Source organism: Triturus cristatus, chromosome 2_2 (assembly GCF_964204655.1).
Source record: "Triturus cristatus chromosome 2_2, aTriCri1.1, whole genome shotgun sequence".
In the NCBI taxonomy this organism is placed as follows: Eukaryota; Metazoa; Chordata; class Amphibia; order Caudata; family Salamandridae; genus Triturus; species Triturus cristatus.
The window spans coordinates 608,342,394-608,362,009 of NC_140582.1; the positions used below are offsets into that span (position 1 = coordinate 608,342,394).

General features: G+C 43.3%; 1 protein-coding gene across 1 annotated transcript in view; it reads left to right on the forward strand.

Moving 5' to 3' along the window:
* KLHL2 (kelch like family member 2) overlaps positions 1-19,616 on the forward strand; it is a 506,272-nt gene that overhangs the window by 124,053 nt on the left and 362,603 nt on the right. The gene's annotated exons all lie outside the window — the stretch shown is intronic.

Below are 19,616 nucleotides of genomic sequence, written 5' to 3' on the forward strand. Positions count from 1 at the left end.
GCAATGTAGAGGCACAGCATACAGTTTTACTGCTCACTCCCTTGATGAGTAACCCCGCAGGAGTTTGGTCTCCCGTTGGTTTAATCAGGTCCTTCTGCGTATGGAACCGTATCAACCCAGACGTTAGAGCAGAACCATCCACAGCCTTCACATGTTCCGGATTCTGTTTCTTTTCACACGGGATCCCGATGCTGTGGGCGAACTGCTGGTCCATGAAATTGCCGGTAGCCCCACAATCCAACAAGGCATGTACCATAACCGCGTCTCCAGAGGGCAACTCCAGTGATACGCACAGGTTTATGTGAGCCACCACGGTGAGAGTGGTATTAGCCACAGGCGAAGAGACCGCTTCCTCCCAGGGTCTCAAACAAGGGGTCTCAGTCTTGTTTGAGAGGTTCAGTTTCCCGCATCCCCTGCCACGTAGTCGACAACCGGTAGGGCTTGGCTCCCTGGAGTGCCTTTGGTTGTGAATCGAGCCCGGGTCTTGCATTCCTTTATGAAATGTCCGGGTTTACCGCAGTACAGGCACAACCACTGTTTTCTTCGTTTGTCTCGCTCTTCTAGGCTAAGAGGTCCTCTTATTCCCCCCACTTGCATGGGTTCTGGTCCCTCTGGGGCAGACGAGCGGTCTTCTACCAGAGGCCTAGGTCGAGGTAAGTAAGCCCGTGTCTCCGGTCGGTACCGGTCTCCTTTTCGTTCTTGGAGTCGATGGTCTAATTGAACGGTAAGGTCGATTAATTCCTCACAGTTGTCTGGCATGTGCACCACTTGTGCTAGGACGTCTTTAAGTTCTCCCTTGAGTCCTTGGTAAAACATGGAGGTCCTTTTTTCCACTGGCCAATTGGTCTCAACGAGGAGTCTGTTGAAGCTAGTGATATAGGTGAGGAGATCCTGGGATCCTTGCTTAAGAGTGATGAACTCTCGATCCAGAGATAAGTGATGCGCCTTTCTGTCGAACAACTTACTTAGCTCCGCGCAAAATTCATCGTAATTGGACAGGACCGGGTCATCTCTCTCTATCAAAGGCAGAGACCAGCTGGCAGCGTTGCCTCCCAGGTAGGACATTATAAATGCAGTTTTGGCCTGGTCGGAGGGAAACACTGCAGGTTTGCACATAAAGTGCAGCTTACATTGGCCCAGGAAGATGCCGAATTTCTTAGGGTCTCCTGTGAATCGCTCTGGCGGAGCAAGGGGTAGATGGCTTGGTTGAAGAACATGTACGGTCGGGGTATCTGCCCCCAGGACTCCCCTATTCTGGGCTGGGGGGTCAACCCTGGTAGAAGTGTGAGAAGTAGTAGGTGGGGGCAGGGTCCAATCCCTAATATAGGAACCTCCCCCTCTTCCCCCCGTAGGTGGAGCTCTTGAAAGCCCTGTTACCTCCTGTCTTAGGGAACCCAACTCGTTCCGCAACAGAAGGTTCTCGCCCCTGAATGCGTCTACCTCTATGCGTAAGGCGGTCATAGTTTCTAAAACTGACGAAAGGATGGTAGAGGTCTCCATCGCTCAGGCTGTAAGTAACCGTGGGCTTGTCAATCTGTCAGACTGTTAGCAGGTTACCACTAACCTTCAAGCCGGATACAGCAGGAGCGATGAAAGATGACAGGGAACCCTGCCCCCACTGCGGAGCCGCCCGGGAGTATATAAATAGTACCCTCGCCGGACCACTCCCCATCAGGGGAAGGGAAAAAAGGGACAAAAGAAACAAGAAAGGTAAACCAGCAATTCACTGCAGTGGACAGGTAACAGACTTCAGTCAGGCTCTGGGACTTCCACTGTATACACCCCGTGGTCCCTGCAGTGAGAAATAAGGAGAACACACTCTATGCATTACCAGCAGTCAGGAAGGATGGAGTCTAATGTTACTGACAACAACCCCCCCACTTACAAGTGCCGGATACAGGTTTCTCTTAGTCCAGGGCTAATCTACCACCTCAAGAAGCGTGTCCCTCTTCACATCTCAAGACATGCGAACTAGACTCCTTCTGAAATATATGTAAGGAAGGTACTTAGCTCTGATGGACTGTGGTTCCCTAGAGCAGGAACATCAAGGAGAGAGATCCGCTTACGTGACGAAGTAGACAGAAATCCAGAAGAGAGAGAGACAGCCGTCTCACCCAATAGCGAGTCCCAATGGAGAAGTTCCTGTTAATTTGGCGAGTGAAAGCAAAGTAAATAACAAAAACGGGATCCGAGCCTTTCAAGCGGCTCGCCGGGGAACACCCTGTCGAACCAGGGTGCAACGATACGATGTTGCGCGCCTCAGCGCGTGCGGAAATTATTCTGGTACGGGGCTCAGCGGGGCTGCTCCGAGAATAGGACGGGATAGCAGGATGTCAGCGGGACACGAGGAGCGTGACTCGAGGACGGCAGGTCAAACGCGGTAGCTCGAAGAAACAGGATTGACAAGCCCCGAGCTGTCCCAGGGCGGAGCTTAAGAAGGAAGTCCGAGGGACGGTAGGAGACGCCCCTCACTTGACTTCTGGGAATTGTAGTCCATCCCACCAATGTCCCGGCATTACTCGCTCCCGCTTACCTCCTGTGTGGTTCCCGCCCCAAATTGCGCCGGGACGTGACACCGTGCAACTGTCACCTGACCTTTTAACCTACACCAATATTATTTTACAGTGCTTTGCATCCACACAAATACATATTGATTCCCATGCTAGTTACTTGTAATGCGTTGCATTCCCATGCAACATGCCTTTAAAGCCAGACCTCCTGGCATTGCCAATGCTTGTTTTTCTTCATGTTCACTCCCAATGTGTTTCTTTTATATTTTTACATCTTCATCCATTTAACTGGTTGTTGAGTCAACCCTTTTTTATTCAAAACACAATGAGGATATAGAATTTGTGAGTCAGTATAAGGAAGGGACGTGCCAAGGGAGCCCCTTCTTAATAGTGAGTCGCAGCGGCATTTATGAATGTTTTGCGACCGGAACATTAATATTTTCCTACTCCATGAAAGAGTTGGTAACCCATTCGCAAACTGGAAGGTGTCCTCAAGGGATCCTCCCAGTTTGTGAATGTGGGCGCCTACTCTTTTTTAAGAGCAGGCAGTAATCTCACTGACCAATTTTAAAAAATGAAAAGGAAACTTTCCATTTTTCTTTTTTAAATGCATCCCGTTTTCCTTTAAGGAAAACGGGCAACGTTTCCCAAAAAAACAAAAAACGTTTCATTTAAAAAGCAATCACAGACATGGTGATCTGTTAATCCCAGTAGGCCCCAATCCTGTGATTGCAAGCCATTGCCAGTGGGTCGCAAATTATGACCTACCTCATGAATATTGATGAGGTAGGTCATTTGCGACCCTACTGGGAATCGCTACATGTGTCTGAGACACATTAGTACATTTCATTTTGCGAATCACAAAGATTCGCAATTAGCGACTCGCAAAATGAAATAGTCGTACATGTGGCCCATAATTTTAAATCCTCTTGGGCATGCAGTACAGTAATCACGAGACCAGAGAAAGTTGTGCTTTTTAGGTCTCGTCTATGTAGCGGCCATGTGCTGCATAGGAAAAGACCTTTAGAAATCGATTCAGTTTTGCAGGCAAAAACGTGCACACATTGCATTGCTTTAAATGGCAACGCGTGCACATTTAGCGATTCCCTTGCGGGAGCGAGCTTTCAAAGCATCTGTTTATAATTAACAGGTGCCTCCTGCTCGCTCCCGCAAGGGGAACAGGCACAGGCCCCCTCCTCTCTCCCCTCCCCCTGCTTAACAAATGCCATGCCCAGCTTTCACTTTCACAATGTGGGCCGCGGATTTCTTTTGTACTGCACAGCTCGCCGTACTCCGCTTGTTTTTATTCTTCGCTCATGGTGTAACAGTATAACATCTCAGAATAAATTAAATAATTGTGCTACCACGTCTTGGCAGAAAAAAGCACAATGTTATGGTTTCAGTACGGGGCGAGCCGAAGGACAACATTTAGAGGTTCCAACCCCACAGTGAATGCGGGTGAAATATAAACCAATGCGCTTGTTGTAGAATCAGCCAAAATGGAAGAATGGGCACTCGCAGCACCATGCCTCAGCACTCGCAAATGAGTGGAATAACACAACTACACTCACAACTGGGCACGGGGCGCATTCTACTTCAAAGTTCAAACATATTTGAGTAAGTGGTTTTGAAAAGTGTACACCTACATAGGGCGCGTTGTAAGCCTTTCATTATGCACATCACCACACGCTAAAGTTTAAAAAAAAAATCTGCTTACTAATGCAGGTCCGTCTGGCATCATTACGGTATTCCCAAATGTTCATTTTTAAGAGACACGTGACTTCCTCCAACCCCGTGCTATCAGCAATGACTTACGTCTGGCACACAGTGCATACAGTATTGATAGAGAACTGTAACAAACACACGAATGTCCCCTGTGGAATTTTAACAGGAAGCTCAGAGCTGACTTGGTTTGGACGCCTTTGATTATTGATGGCCTTGGTACAAGGTCTGATGTACTTGTGAAGACAAAGTTACATGAACAGATCTGAAAGGGGGACAGTAAGGAAGGAAGATAAGAAGTTACAAAGTTACGTTGTTGAGACTGCTCGCACTACAGATGTAATACTATGTACGCCTTATACGCTCTTCTGCCGCAATGTGACTACTATGTTGGAGTTACTGTCAACCTAAAATCTTAACAAAGAATTGTTAATGCAAAGAGACCCGTGACCTGTTAACCTCGGAAACATCAAAATGCAACATTCACCGAGTGGTGTGGATCACCGTTAGAGCTAAGCCATAGGCAGCTCAACAAGCATTTGCGAGGCATATGACAAAGTTGGAAACAGTATCACCACACCTATGGTAATAGGCTAATTGCTTAAAATTAAGGCGGTTCCGCATTCCCCGAGTGTATAATAATAACAACCTTGTCATTTTTATGATTGTTGGGAAGTACTTCACAAAACAACTCCTCATTTCTAGGCAGCAGAATCAACCCGAACAACTGCAGGGCTTAATTCTCTTCAGTTATAGCCACGTCATCATAAAACACCAGGAACAGACTAATGAGTGAATGAGTGATAGTCCAAAGCACATTAACTGCTTGTGAGGAATTAGAAAATGCAAGAAAGGCCGCACATATGTCTAATCTAAATACCAATTGTGTGATAAATAGATTTATGTGTTTTTGCAATGCACATAACAAAACAAGCATTTTTTTGTCGCTACTGTGTAACATCCATCAAAAGAAATAGACACGCTGACGCAACCCACTGCTGTTGGCTGTGTCATTTTGTAGGTGGGCACACTGCACACATGATGACGTGCTTATGCAGGTGTCACTACGCACGCACAGCTAAGAAATGATGCAGACACCTTTTTTTAAAAAAAATCATTTATGTACGCCTAAGAAATGATGCGGGTACCATTTTTATAAAATCATTTTTTTAGTGATCCAAAATGGATCAGTAAACAAAGAAAACACGCATTGCATAGCCAACAGGTCTCGCCTTTGGGACCTGCTGCATAACTATATACTTATAAGGTCCCAAAGGCGAGACCTATTGGCTATGCCAATGCTTGGTCTGGCAGAGGCAGAATATATAAACATAAACCAGTTGTAGAAGTTTTTTCGGTTTCAGCTGAACTGAATTTTAAACAATTTCCTCCAGGGAACCTATTAGGAGCAAACCAGCACGGGTGAATGGAAACCAAGTAGGTTCAATGCATGGAAAACTCTTTCTAGCCAAGGAAGCATGATGCCTGCATTACCTTTCAGTATGATATATTAGCCCAGGACGAAATTCCTCCTCAAAGACAGAGGTATTAAAGGCGGACTAGATTGAATGAAATGTTGTTAACATCTTTGCACTCAACTGCTGCTGTTGGTCTGAACGTCACCAATTATTGTGTTTAAACAGAACATGCATGCAGACATTTACTTGGCAGCACTGCAATCAGCCAGGTTCCACCTGTTCACATGGAAAATAAAGTGTATTGTTTTTGTAATGACAGGGTGGCAATTTCCATTAGCACTGTACAAAGTCCATAACCTGAAGGTACTTAGGGTTTCCGGCTCGCTAGGACGCATTTCCAAACTTCTTAGGTGTTTTTTAATTTATGCTATGAAAGGACATGGGAAGCAGCTGCACAGGAATTACACAATCTAGGACACAGGCGTTGCTGTGTACCCTCACACCTTCGCTCATCAGACAGTTAAGCCCTGTGTTTATTTAGAGTAACATTACACAAGGGTAATTATAAAGGGTGCTAAAAATACAGCTGATTGGTGTTGATGGAAGGCGGTTTTGTGACTGGAGCGAAATCCCTCGGTGCTCTTTTGTGTGTTTTGTCCTCGTTTTATAGCACCTGCCAGCAGGAGGGTGGGGCCGACTCTGTCTAAGCACTCTGTTACTCCTGTACCTGGCCACAAAGGCTCTGGCCTCGCTTTATAGAACCCGGCCAACTGCGCATGTTGTAAGTTGTGTAACTTGATCCCCTATCACAAATGGACCGTAAACACAGTGGCGGCTGGTGACATTTGAAAGTGGTGAGGCGTACAAGTTCTGTATGAGTGCCCTGTAGTAAGTGAGGGTAGCGACCTAGCCTGACCGCCATAAGGATGGTTCGGGGGACATTTTCCCCCTCAAGAATTTTTTTTAACAAGAGTGGGCAAATGGTGCATTTTCAAGCATATTTGAGGAAGCAAAAAGTTTAAAGCCATTGTGAAAGTGTAGTTATGACATCAATAAAGAGATTTCATATGATAATAATGTAGGTAGCAGCTTATTCTGTATAACCATAGAACTTCATTAAAGACTTTCAGATAACAGTGACTCATACATGTGTAAATCTCTCTATAGAAAATATTACATAAGACAAAGGGGACTACACGGTGTAGGATTCATGTCATCCATACTGGTAGGCATTTTTAAGAGTGCTTGATATGGAGAAGCACAAACTCAGGGTTCAGAACGTAACACAGTTGTTAGTGTTAGCTTTGCTAATAAGAATTTATTTCTATCCAAACAAACCCTTCATAGCAACATTAGGATAATGAAAGACTTGGGAAAAAACCTAACTTTCTGACCTGTACCATGTAGCTTGCATGCAGCTCTTTTATGGCATTTCATAGATCACTGTGTTAGATACGATTGTAACTTATGAACTGCACAGTAACAATAAGGTCTCGGTGACAAAAGCAGTAACCCACTAAGTTATGCACATAAACTGTTGGTCTGCAATCTGCATAGTACATGTTCTTTGCAGCAGGCATTTTAATGCTCTGCGCTAACTTAGATGAGACAAAATTATCACTTCACAAAACTGCTATCTATCAGGAAGAACATTAATCACCAGAGTTATTGTGACACTTTTATTGTTGCCTACAAACTCCTGAATGTACAGGCAACTCTGTGGTGGGTTGTTTCAAAACTACTGTGCTGCTACAAAACCGCCCCCCCTTTCAGCCTCCCGGGGAGGTTGGTTAGTCCGGCCTGTACCCCATAAACACGTCTGTGCTATACAGGGCGGACTATCTCAACCGGATTAAGATAGCCCTCTGTGTGACTGCACCTACTGCTGATGACTGCAGCTATGATAACATGCTTGCCACAGGAAATGCCCTGTAGGTTAACTGAGTGGGTACATGCACGACGTGCAAAGCACGGCAGTCACCTGCTGACCACAGGCTTAAACAATGTGGGATAGACAAATCGGATAGTTGTTTACATTTGATCAAATAATTACCAATGTTATCAATCATGGCTAATGTCTCCCTGCCGTAAGGCAACATGCTCACAACTAATCTGCATAGAAAACTTTCCCTGAAAATACATAAAATAAGAAAACAAGCTTACACAAATTGATCAAATTATGTCTCAAATGAATTGATTTGTAGAAAAACGAATCGTTCTTGAAAACAAACTAATTGTGAAAAATGGAATGATGGCGAAACAATGCAATTTTCACAGAAACACACTGCTTCAGTCCAGTTTTATCTGTATTCGCCGAACACAGTTTTACGCTTTTGTGAAAATTATAAGAAACATTTTTGCCCAATCCTAACCAACATCCGCAATATAAAAATTCCCCACCCCCCAACAAACCATGAGAATTTCGTTTCAACGGAGGACAGAGCAGCGTTCCTCATTCTTCCACCTTTCGTCTACCTCCCCTCCCAACCTACTGGCCTCTCATTAGGTCTCGCCTGACCCAGCGCATACGCTGGTCTGGTGAGACTTATTGAGAGGGCTCCAAAAAGTGCTACCAGGCCACCCTAGAGCTACAGTGTATGTGCGCGGGCGCGCACGCCGCGCTTTACCGCGATTACTTTCACTTCGCTTGGCATAGCCAATAGGTCTCGCTTTTGGGACCTTATAAGTATTTAGTTATGCAACTGTTGCATGGCTAAACACTTATAAGGTCCCAAAGGCGAGACCTATTGGCTATGCCAATGCTTGTTTTTCTATTCCATTAAAGGAAAAATGATGCGATTTTGGGGAGAAGAAAGTGGTGACATAATGTATGCAGTGCACACTACAAGATAAGCTGCCTTGTGGCGCTGCACAATCAGTAAAAGGAGCAGTGGGGATTTAAGGAAAAACGTTGCCTGCAAAAACAAGCACTAGCAAAGCCAGCTTGTGGAGGTTTGCCAGTGCTATCTGCCTCGTGTGTATGCACTGAGACCCTCACTTCCTCTCTTACTCGGTGCTCGTGCACAGAACATCTGGCGGTTTTACCCAGGCGGCTCCACAGCTCCCATCCTGATCTAGGCCTAGCTCTGATCTGTGGGCTGCTCACCCAGGCCCTGCAAGCATAGATGGTGAACAGAGAGCAGGCTAAACCCGGCAAGACTGCAGTGACTGCCTCCGGCTAAGGGGCCCGTGAGTTCAGGATCACATGCTGCGGGGACAGGGTGGACACACCAAGACCGCACGACCGTCACCTTGAAAAAGCACAAAAATAAATACGTGAAGAGAAGCGTGTGTGGGCCGGCAGTGTCATCTGCTAACGCAAGGCCTTCCATCGGGCTGAGTTGGAGATTTTACTCCGATTTATTAATTTGTGGTGGGGGGAAGACATATCAAAAAGACCTAAACGTACATACAGCAGTTGTGGTCAGTATGACTCGCGGGTGGGAAGGGGGTTGTGTGGGCAGGGGGGGTTGATTAAAATAATAAAGATTACATTTAAACTTACCTTTGCCTCTGGTCCCGCGTTGCGTCTCCTCTCAGTGCCTATCGCCCTACAGGAAGCAGGCAGCCTCCCTCTCCTCCCCTAAGCAAATCACAACACTGCAATGGCAGCGTTGTGATTGGGTAGGACGCCAACCCCACAGGCGTCTATGGGGAGGCCATTTTCTCTATGTAGGATGCATGCAGCCTACATAGAGAAAATGCAGAGTGTGCATGACTGGTTTGGTTGGCCCTGGGGTCGACCAAACAGTCAGTCACACCAGTCAGTCACACCAGTGGGCAAGCCACTCCTCCCCTGCCTAGAGCAGGAACGCCCACCTGCCCGCTTCCAACCAGGCATACCCTTCTCCTTTCTCGCAGTGCGAGAAGCAGAATCATTAAATGGTATTTCAAATACCATTTTATGTTTCTGCTTCTCACACTGCGAGAAAGTAGTGGGGTGACGCTCCTCTGCCCACGTGGAGGAGCCGCCCCTGCGTAAACATCATATCCCTGTTTGCGCAGCAATGGGACCTCCAAGTAATATGGAGTTTGCTGCATCTGGTAATTACCAGGTGCCATTAACTACCCTCTCCTGTAATTTCTCATATGAAAAAGATCAGGACATGTGGAATTTGGAGTGATAGGCATCGAATTATGCCATGTTTAACCCGTTTCAAAGTTTGAATTCAAAGTAGGCATTAGTTATAACACCTGCGAAGTACTTCCGCTCGCCATGTGGATATTCACACATTCCAGTAAATACCTCACGCCGGACGTCGCTGCTCCTGATGATTGTGGTCTTGGGGTGAACAGGCATTCATTCCATAACAGGAGCATAAAAACTGGCAACCTGTGAGGATATACGCGAAGACCCATGCCATTTAATCTGTATACTATATATTTATTGCACCTATTATTTTTAGGTCGGCCCTAGCGGCAGCTCGTAAGCTCTGCAAGATTGCTGTAGCAGCGTAAGGGAGAGAAGCCGCACCCACTCTCCTCCTATATTTTTCATAGGCTTGTGTCATTGTCTTTCGGAAATGATGCCTTCGGATTCGTTAATAGGCTTGTTAGTCCCTCCTTAGTATGTCCTTGTCTTCATTTGTAACCTCCCATGGTTACTGGCCCCTTTACTTCGGTTGTTACACGGGCCTGTTATTTAGTCTGTAAGCACTATTTACTTTATTGAGTTTCTCTTACTGCAGGCCTGACATGCGTTGCTTCATTTGAAACCGCTTGTGTTTTTTTAAGCAGCACGGCAGCCTCCGTAACACGGGCGCCCGCTTTCAATCACTTTAATCCGGCATTATCTCGTGTCTGTTTCAACCACCCAAGTAAAATGGATTTATAAATGGTTAGCTATTAAGTCATGTGAATTCCAGGTAGCACATAATCGTGTGCTAATGGGCTGAAGCTGACAACAGCACATCTGGGTTACATGTCATCTGCACTAAGCCACCTGACGGGTTGTTTTCAAAAGGCTGTTTTATTAAGAAAAACACCACCACCACCAATACCACCACTTCCAACAATACCACCAATACTACCAATACCTTCACCACCACCACCAATACCAATACCACCACAAATACCGATACTGCCACCAATACCACCACCACCAATACCACCAATGCCCCCACCACCAATGCCCCCACCACCAATACCACCACCACCAATACCACCACCTCAGCGCCTCTCGCTCACTAGTAATAGCAGGGGCACTGTACGAGGCCGGATCTGCAGCTGAGACCATCCCTCCCTCCCTCCATGCCTGCCATAAAACACCGCCCGCCCTGCACCAGGAGGTGAAGCCAGGGCCCTACTACAGCTGGAGTGTTTTTTATTAGGTCATAGATGTCAATGACATTATGCAGAGCCACACTGAGCACACAAATCACGAAGAGGGCAGGATGTAGCCCCCCTCATGCTCTTTCTCCTGAGCCGCCATGGTGTAATCACAGAGCGAAAGGTATTGGAGCGCTTTGTTCGTGTTTATAGCTCGGATCATATTTAACTCTCACTTCACACTTTGTGTCTGTGTAATTTACAACACTTACACATCTTCTTCACTGCACTGTTTATCACTACTTTGAAGACATCGCCGGCCAGTCTCTTCCTCTGATATTTACAATTTAACAAGCGGTCGAGAAGTCCTTTTATTGCAATGCAATAGGTCTCGCATTTGCGAGAGTTTAAGCTATTAGTGTTGTTAATGACAATGCCTTTTATTTATGTTTTAAAACCCAAAACATAAATAAAAGGCATTGTCATTTACAATGCCGATAGCTCAAACTAACGTGAATGCGAGACCTATTGCATTGCAAATGCTTGTTGCTTCAGTCATTAATTGGAAGAAGCTTATTGACACAGATGTTTTAATGTCGCCTTTGTTATTCGTTGAGCATTTTGAGAGATGGATGAAAACATGACAGTGTGAACAAGTAAACATTATTATTAGTTTGAAATAAGCGTAAATGTCTGGTTTATTCTTCGAAATGCAGTTTATTTTCCACATCTGGGGTCTATTTTGAACACATGAGGGCAAGTGGAATTCCATAGGAACTTGTTTGAGAGGCCCTTTTTTCATAGAAATCAGATGATAGTTTGTTTGAAACAAGACACAGAGTGTAGCCATAGCATTTACTTTGGTTCTTAGAATCTTGTACGGGCTGGTCCAATTTCAACAACTTTACCTGAACTTGAGGCCTAAGCCCTTACTTAGCAAGAGTCATACCTGAATCAGATTAGAGTGCTTAAATATGTACGGATGTAGGGTGTCTGATACACATTTCACATTTAGTTCAGTTTGCAGGTCTTAACTTTGGAACTTGGCAGCAAAGAGACCTCCAATGATATTCAAGATGGTATTGTAAGGTAGTGATTTATTCACTGTTGCTGATTTAAGTTGAATTGGTCAGAGACCAAACTAAACGAGAGCGTGGAGGGAGAAACAAGTCATTTATGTTTAAATCTTTTAAATTGTGCTGCCAGGCATGCTTTTAAACCCTGCCTCACTACACCTAAAAAGTATCCAACAAAAACTAGAGACATAAGGCCACATTTAGAGTTTGGATAGAGCGTAAAATCCTCTACCCCATGGTGAAGGATGTTCAGCCTGTTAATTTGAATCTGTGTTTACAGTTTCCTTCCAAAATGTGAGAATTTGAAGTTCCTCAAAACTCTAAATAAGGCCCTTAGTCACTTGCCGGAGTAATGACACCACCGTTTGCAGCAGAAGTTGAAACTTGCCATATATAGCATTGAGGGCCATAGAGGAGTCTCTTAGTTTCATGTTTATATCTACCTTTGTGGGTCTATGTATCTGTTTACAATCGTCTCTAAGGCTGCAGTTGCCTGTGTTGAGAGTGATGATTTTCCATATGGGCGTAGTGGATGGGTACATGTAACATAAAAGCATTGTCTTACTCTTGATTCTGAACATGGGGTAGAGAACGAAAATGATTTCTTGGCGCATTAGAGGAGATAATTCAGTTTTGAGTTGAATGGGTTGTGAAGAAGGAAATAAAGATATGGGTCATGTGCCATGGACTTCCTCGTGAAATACCCAAGGCATTCAAGCATTGCCATTAGCCACACCATTCCAGGGGGTTCTTTAAGGTGATCCCAGTGGTGAGGAAGGTAAATTTCCCCTCTTAGATCATTTACTTAATAATAAGACAAGTAAAGTGATTTAATCTTAACTGCTCCACCATGCTTTATCTCCCATCTGTATGGACGACTCCGCCCTTGCCAGGGCCGAGGCAGATTGGCATGTATGAATTTTTTGAGAATTCCAGAAAAGCCTATGAAATGGCTGGAATATGGGGCTAGGGCCGAAGATAAAAGGCAGACTAGACTCTAAGTTATAACTGACCATGTCTCATAACTACCACACCCCTTTGATACCCCCCATTATTCTCACGCACTGACCCATTAGGAGTTGTCCAATTTTCCCGCAGGACTTCATGATCAGCAGCATGTCCTGTGGCCAGGGCTGACTGTCACGGCTTTGATTGTAACTTGCTGCGGCCTCGCACACAGCAGTTCCCCGCTCACTTAGTGCAGTCTCTCTGGAACAGCTGTTTCTGGGTATTATGCTTTTTCACTGATCTATATCATTGTCCGTGTTAAAGAAGATTGAAGTATTGGTTACATCCCACCACTATCCATAAGCATTTCAATGGAGTTTGACATGTTCCGACTCTCTGTACTCAAATCAAATCAAATCAAATCAAAACGAGTTTTATTCGATTTTAAACATTAAAATCATAAAAACAGGCATATAAAAGAATATTTCATCATAAATTACATGTAGAATTCATCAATACACATCTCATAAGTATAAGTTCCTAAAAATTCATAAAGTACATGTAGACAATCTGTAATTCCTAAAACGAACCATCTCACACTAAATAGTTCTGTTACGTATCTTGCGGTTTAGTTATTTAGGCATTTCCTAGTCCTCAACACACTCTTTAGAAAACCCTCCATGGAGCCAATACAGTAATAATTTCCCAACATCTGTAAATGCACGAAGGCAGGGCGACATTGCCTTCATCCTCCCTGTTTTAGTAAGGGTATTATCCATCTGCGCCTTTCGTTGCTATAAAATTTACAGAATAGGATTACATGTAAGGTAGATTGTAATTAAATATTGTCACAAGGGCATCTCTGTACTCTCCAGGGAGTCTCACTCATTCACAGTCATTGTCAATATTCACTTAAATGTGGTCTCACTTGTTCCCTATTATTGCCCTGATGCAGTTCAATCTAGTGTTGCTCATCCCCATTGCTGTCATTATACTCTTCAGTGGTCTCTCACTCATTTCTAAAGCATCACACAACATAATAAAATCGTAACTATTTCTAGAAAGGAGTAGAAAATCTAAGGAAGTTGTTTTTCCCCTGTATTGACAGCTGCTAGACATGTAATGTTCTGTGTGCTGTGTTTGAAGGCATCAAACACGGTTTGTAGATGTAATCTATTGTCTAGGTCTGCTGTGGGATCAATTTGTTTTCAGGTTCCATTTTGTGACGCTCAATAGGAGCATGCCTTTGAGTTAGCTGTAACCGCAAGTTCTTGAGAAATGACCAAGTCACAAGTGTCTGTATTTGATTGGACAGATATTGTGCAAATGCTCTCTGGTGACGCATTGGATGGTCCCCGGTCAGCATGTGGACATCACACCTGCCACCATCTTGTATTGCACTTGTATCACAAAATGTTATTCCACTGTGATTGGTTGTAAGCCTAATGCTTGTGTAACGTTTTGTCTCCTTTGGTCAACAACTTATGTATGATGAAAAAATCACGTTTTTCTGTAAAATGATTGGATCTGTATTTTATCATGCATTTTGTGTTTTTTGTGTATAAAACACCTAGAGAAAATTCAGCAAATTGGACATGCTGCTGCTTAGCTGATGTTCCATTGGCTCGCATATAAAAGCTGGTTATGAAACTCGACAATTGTCTATGTTTCTTTAATTAAAGTTCCACACTGGTATTTTTATATTTATAACTGATTATAAGGAGGATGGATAAGTAAAGATGTCTGAAATTGTATTTTCTAATGCTTTTTTGTTATGATTGCTCCGGGTATCAGAAGGCTTGACGTATGTTTCTCCTCCTAGTAATGAAGATCTACAGTGATGAGGCACAAATTAGAGGCACAAATTATCGTCCAACTGGCAGACATAACAGTAAATGTGTAGCACCTCGGAAAGCCTTCATTGCAAGCAGACCCCTACTGGGGGATAATATTTGCACAATATCTCACGGAGGTCAAGTTTTTCCCTGTTATGCACTCGCCCATGGAAGGTAGTTCTCTGCAGGTCTGTGTGTAGCCCTGGGAAAGTAGTGATTAGATTGATTTGCTCATTTGTATAGCAATATAAACTTGTGGACTTCCACACGCTGTAGTAGTATGGTTAGAAGGCAAATTATTTAGTTTAATTAATCAATCCGATACACCATTTAAACTTCAATAGCCCACACAAATTCATCCAGTAGGTCTAAGAAAGGTAATCAGTAATATTATAGGAAACCCATAGGGTTGTAAGGCTAATTGCATGATCTAAATGAATGATTGTGTATGGCTTTCCTACTGGTTGCTATCACATCTTGCTTACTATTTTCCTCCTAAGTGGCACTACTGCCTTGCACTTCACCTAAATGTGTTTCAATAAGAAACCCATAGATATCTTTAGTCATCTTAAAAGAATGATTAGGAAAAACAGTATATCAAGTTGACTCAGAGATTCCTTGGTGATGTGCGCCACTGAATTGCTGCTCCTTGTTTACATTCATAAACAAAAAGTTAACATAGGAGTACAAACTCAAGTGTATATTTACATAAGATTTTCTATAGTAGTACACACAATTTAAGAAGGTTAGACTATGACATTTGTGGATTTCCAGTCTTAACCTTTTAACCTTGTAAATCCAGCTGCCCCATCCCTACCCCTAACCAGTTTCGGGAACAAGTGTACAATGTGCTTTGCTCTTTCTGTGGACTATGTGTTTTTCAATAAGGAAATTCATTCAGCTGTGAAGAAACGCCTTACCCATTATCCCAATAAAAAATTGAAGTGTTCCATTTACTTCCCCAGCCTCTAAACGCACTTACGGCTGCATTTTGCAGAAGAGGTTTTCTCTGTGCTTTCAAAGTGGAAAGTCCCAGGAAAGCTTTTTTGAACACCCAAAAGTCATGAATTCGGATTGTTCACACAGTCCCATGGACAGAAATATTTGTTTTAGGGGCTATTCCCCACATTAATGCTGAAAGGAAAGGTTCTGTTTTGGTGCACTGGGGAGTGGACTATAACTTCTTACAACATTTGAAAAATAATGCACAAATAGTGGGATTATAAAGCCCACAATGAATTTTCTTTTGCATTTTTTACTCATGCTATTATTCTCCACAGCTTTCATTTTTTGAGGAAAAATTCGACAAGTAGTGCGTTTGGATATTTACCTCTAAGTAATGTGTAAATTAATTAGTAGCAAAAGTGAAAACTGAATAAACTTTAAATAAAATATCTCTGAATAATCTTCACAGTGCAGTAGCCTGGTTAGTGAACTATGATCATAAGAAATGCAATAAAGGGACCTGCAAAGCTATTCAAAGCTGCCAGCTTACTGAAAGCCATAAATGTCTACCTATCTCTCACACTTCTTTATCCATCACACTGATGTGCACTGCATTTCTATAACATAAAAAATACACCTTGTTGGTCACCATGCATGGCATGGAAACATTTCCCACACAGGATCAAAACAGAGACAACACAGTTCCAATTACATTCCATACACAGTATAGCATGCTTTTTACATAGACTAGTGCCTCAGCACCCCACATAGGGTAGTAAGCGTGATGTATGTTTTGCAATACATTACAATAGGACTAATAACATTTTAGGAGCAGCTATGGGGTTCTACCAATGTAGGGCGGACAACAGCAATGTATAGACGCACATAAAAAGAAAATGCTTCTGGTGAAAACGACAGAATCATTTTATTTGATGGACTCGAGGGAGGAACCTTCCTCACATTCCGAGTTTGATTTTTCTGTTTTTGTTTTGGGTCTAATCAAAACGAAGTGAAAGTAGACTGCACTAACGACACAGTCTATTTTCACTTTTGTTCAATGCCAGGGCATAACTCTGCCCCTGAACATCAACCTATTTGGGAGCGGCAGCACTGGAAATTTGTCCATGTCCCCTTTCTAATTCTGTCTCCCTGTAGTGTATCCCTGCTCGGGGATCCATCCCACTAGACACAAGGGATTACTTGTTGAGGGGGTAGGCAAGGACATGGTGCACAACAGTCTTTCTGGGGGTGGATAGGGGATGTTTATGTTCAATCTGCCCCCCCAGGGAGAGAAGAAAGACCACTAGATGCCAGGGATTTCTCAGTGGTGCAAAGTAAATTGGTTTCATAGGAATCAGACCATACCCCACTCCAAAAGTGGCAATACAGTCTTTCTGCACTATCTGGGGGTAATATTTGGATTTTTCCCTCCCATTCTGCTCCCGTGGGGCTGAGAAAGCCCACTAGACCCCAGGAATTTCCCCATAGTGCAAAAAGGGTAGCGATGTGAGCCACCACCCCAGAAGGGGCAATACAGTCTTTCTGCCTCCCCTTGAGAGGAGTAGATATCCCGCTCACTAGATACCAGGGATATTACTTTGGAATCCCTGACAAATCTGTGGTGACATATGTTATTGTAGAAATTAAGGTACCAAAATGCAGCACTATGGTTATAGCAAAAAGGCAAAGGATGGAATGAACCAGTGTGGTACCATGACCTCCTAAAAGGACAAAAGTTAAACCCTTCCTATCTTCTCTTTCACCTTGAAGAAGACAGCACTGTGCTCAACTGCCTCTCCTACTCCACATTCAAACCCATGAAAGGTATTCTACATGCCTCAGCCATCTCATGAAAGCCCTGAGTAATTTCCATCACATCATCCCCACACCAAGGGAACTTCCCTGGCTACCCTTTCAGACCTATATCAACTTTGACCAGCTGCATCACCAATAATGCTTTATGAAACAAAACCGCAGAATATGTGGCCATAAAACTAGCTATCTCTGGAGAACCGTGCCATTCCAGGAGTCAAGACTTCACCAGATGGGAAACCAGGAACTACACAAAAGAAAAGCTGAGAATGCAAACCTTCTTAATCTGCAACTAAATCTTCTAGAATACCATCTCTATCAGAACTGCTCTGACACTCCAGCAGTTCGGGACCAAACTAAAGACACACCTCTTCACATAACCTTTTGTCCTCATTGTTTTGTACCCATCTTCTCTCTGCTTCAGTGTAAACGTTCTTTAAATTGTGCTTCACACTTCTATTCAGCACCCTACTGCTTTTTCAAGTTTGCGTTATATAAGTACCTCCGCATACATACATTGTTACAATCGGCAATCATTCCACATAGGGCAATAATTAAATGGGCATGGAGACTGAACTGCTCTTCCACCCTGTAGAAGGGGTTGCTGTATAGAAAGGTCAATTACCTTTCTTCTACCTCAAATTTGATTTTGTCATCCGGGTAGCTGTGCGCCTTAGAAATGTAATAATAATAATAATAGTAATAATAATAATAATAAGTGTTTTCAACATAACAGCTGTATTAATACATTCTCCATTCCTTCTTTCACTCGTTTGTATTCTTGTCTCCTATGGTCCAGCTTGTGTGGGACTATATGTGCGCTGGGATCTTTCTCGTCTGCATTAGCCACTGTGTGTTGGTTAGTGGAATGGATACCAGGCTCTCCCTGGCTTGACCTGTCATCTTGCTAGCAGTCTAGCAATCATAAGCAGCTGATAGACCTTTATTCCTCACGCTGTTGGTCCACTCCTGCGCGGGTTATATCTCCTACCACAGCTTATGCTCTCTTTCCTTTACTTACCTCCCTAGCTTGCCTTTTGGCAAGCTGATAGCTAACGTTTGTTATGACTTCTCTGTTTTGGGGACATTTGTGCCCTTTATTATGCACATTTCTCGCTGATTCACTCTTTTTTTTTTTTTTTTTTTTTTTTTTGTAATGCGGTTATTCATTGAGAAACACTGTTCCTAAGTCATAAAACCTAACTACGTCATTCAGTTGAGCAGGCCAAAAAGAACAAAGAGGTGAAAAAAAAGAAACCCACAAGACATAGGCATCCAAACGAAACTAATTTGTTCTCCTAAAGTCTCTCTCCACTTCTCATATCTCCTCTCTCCCACTAACCCTCCCCATCACCTCTCACCTTCTCGTGTAGAATCCCCAGTCACTATTGTAACTCGAATTCCAACTAGTTTCTTCAGATTTGACCTTCTCGTCATTTAACCTCTACATTACTTTTTCATAACTTGCTATATCTACCTATCTTTTAACCAGGTATAATAAGATGGTGTTTTCGAAGTCTTCCACAATCTTAGAATTCCAACTTTTACCGTAGCCTTAGACGTTGCAAACCACCTAAATAAACTGTACTTGTCTGTAGGGAGATATGCGGTATTGTGCAGTTTAACGTTCAGTGTACGGTGCAGTCCAACAGGGTTTCAGTTTTTCACAATTCCACAGAATATGTAGTGTCACAGTCAGGTTGCGAGCATCTGCAACATGTGGAGGGATCAGCTATTTTTCTGCTTGCATAGTCTAATAGGAGACCGGTGCAATCTCTGTAATATTTTAAAATAGCTTAGTTTTAGGATTGGCAACTTTATTCCCTTTTTAGTGTACATGGAACAATTCATTTAAAAAAAAAAAAAAAATGGTGTTTTATTAAGTTTTGTAGTCATGGTATGGTAACAGAGGCAGGTACAATTATAAGCATAGCCGGGTATCCCAACAAGTCATGTACAGGAAATCAGCTTAATATGACATTGTAGCCGTCGTCACTCAACAGTTTATAGATCAATGTGGACATACACGTAAATAACTATTTTAAACTATAAAAGCCATGGAGTCTGCTTAGGGCAGGGATA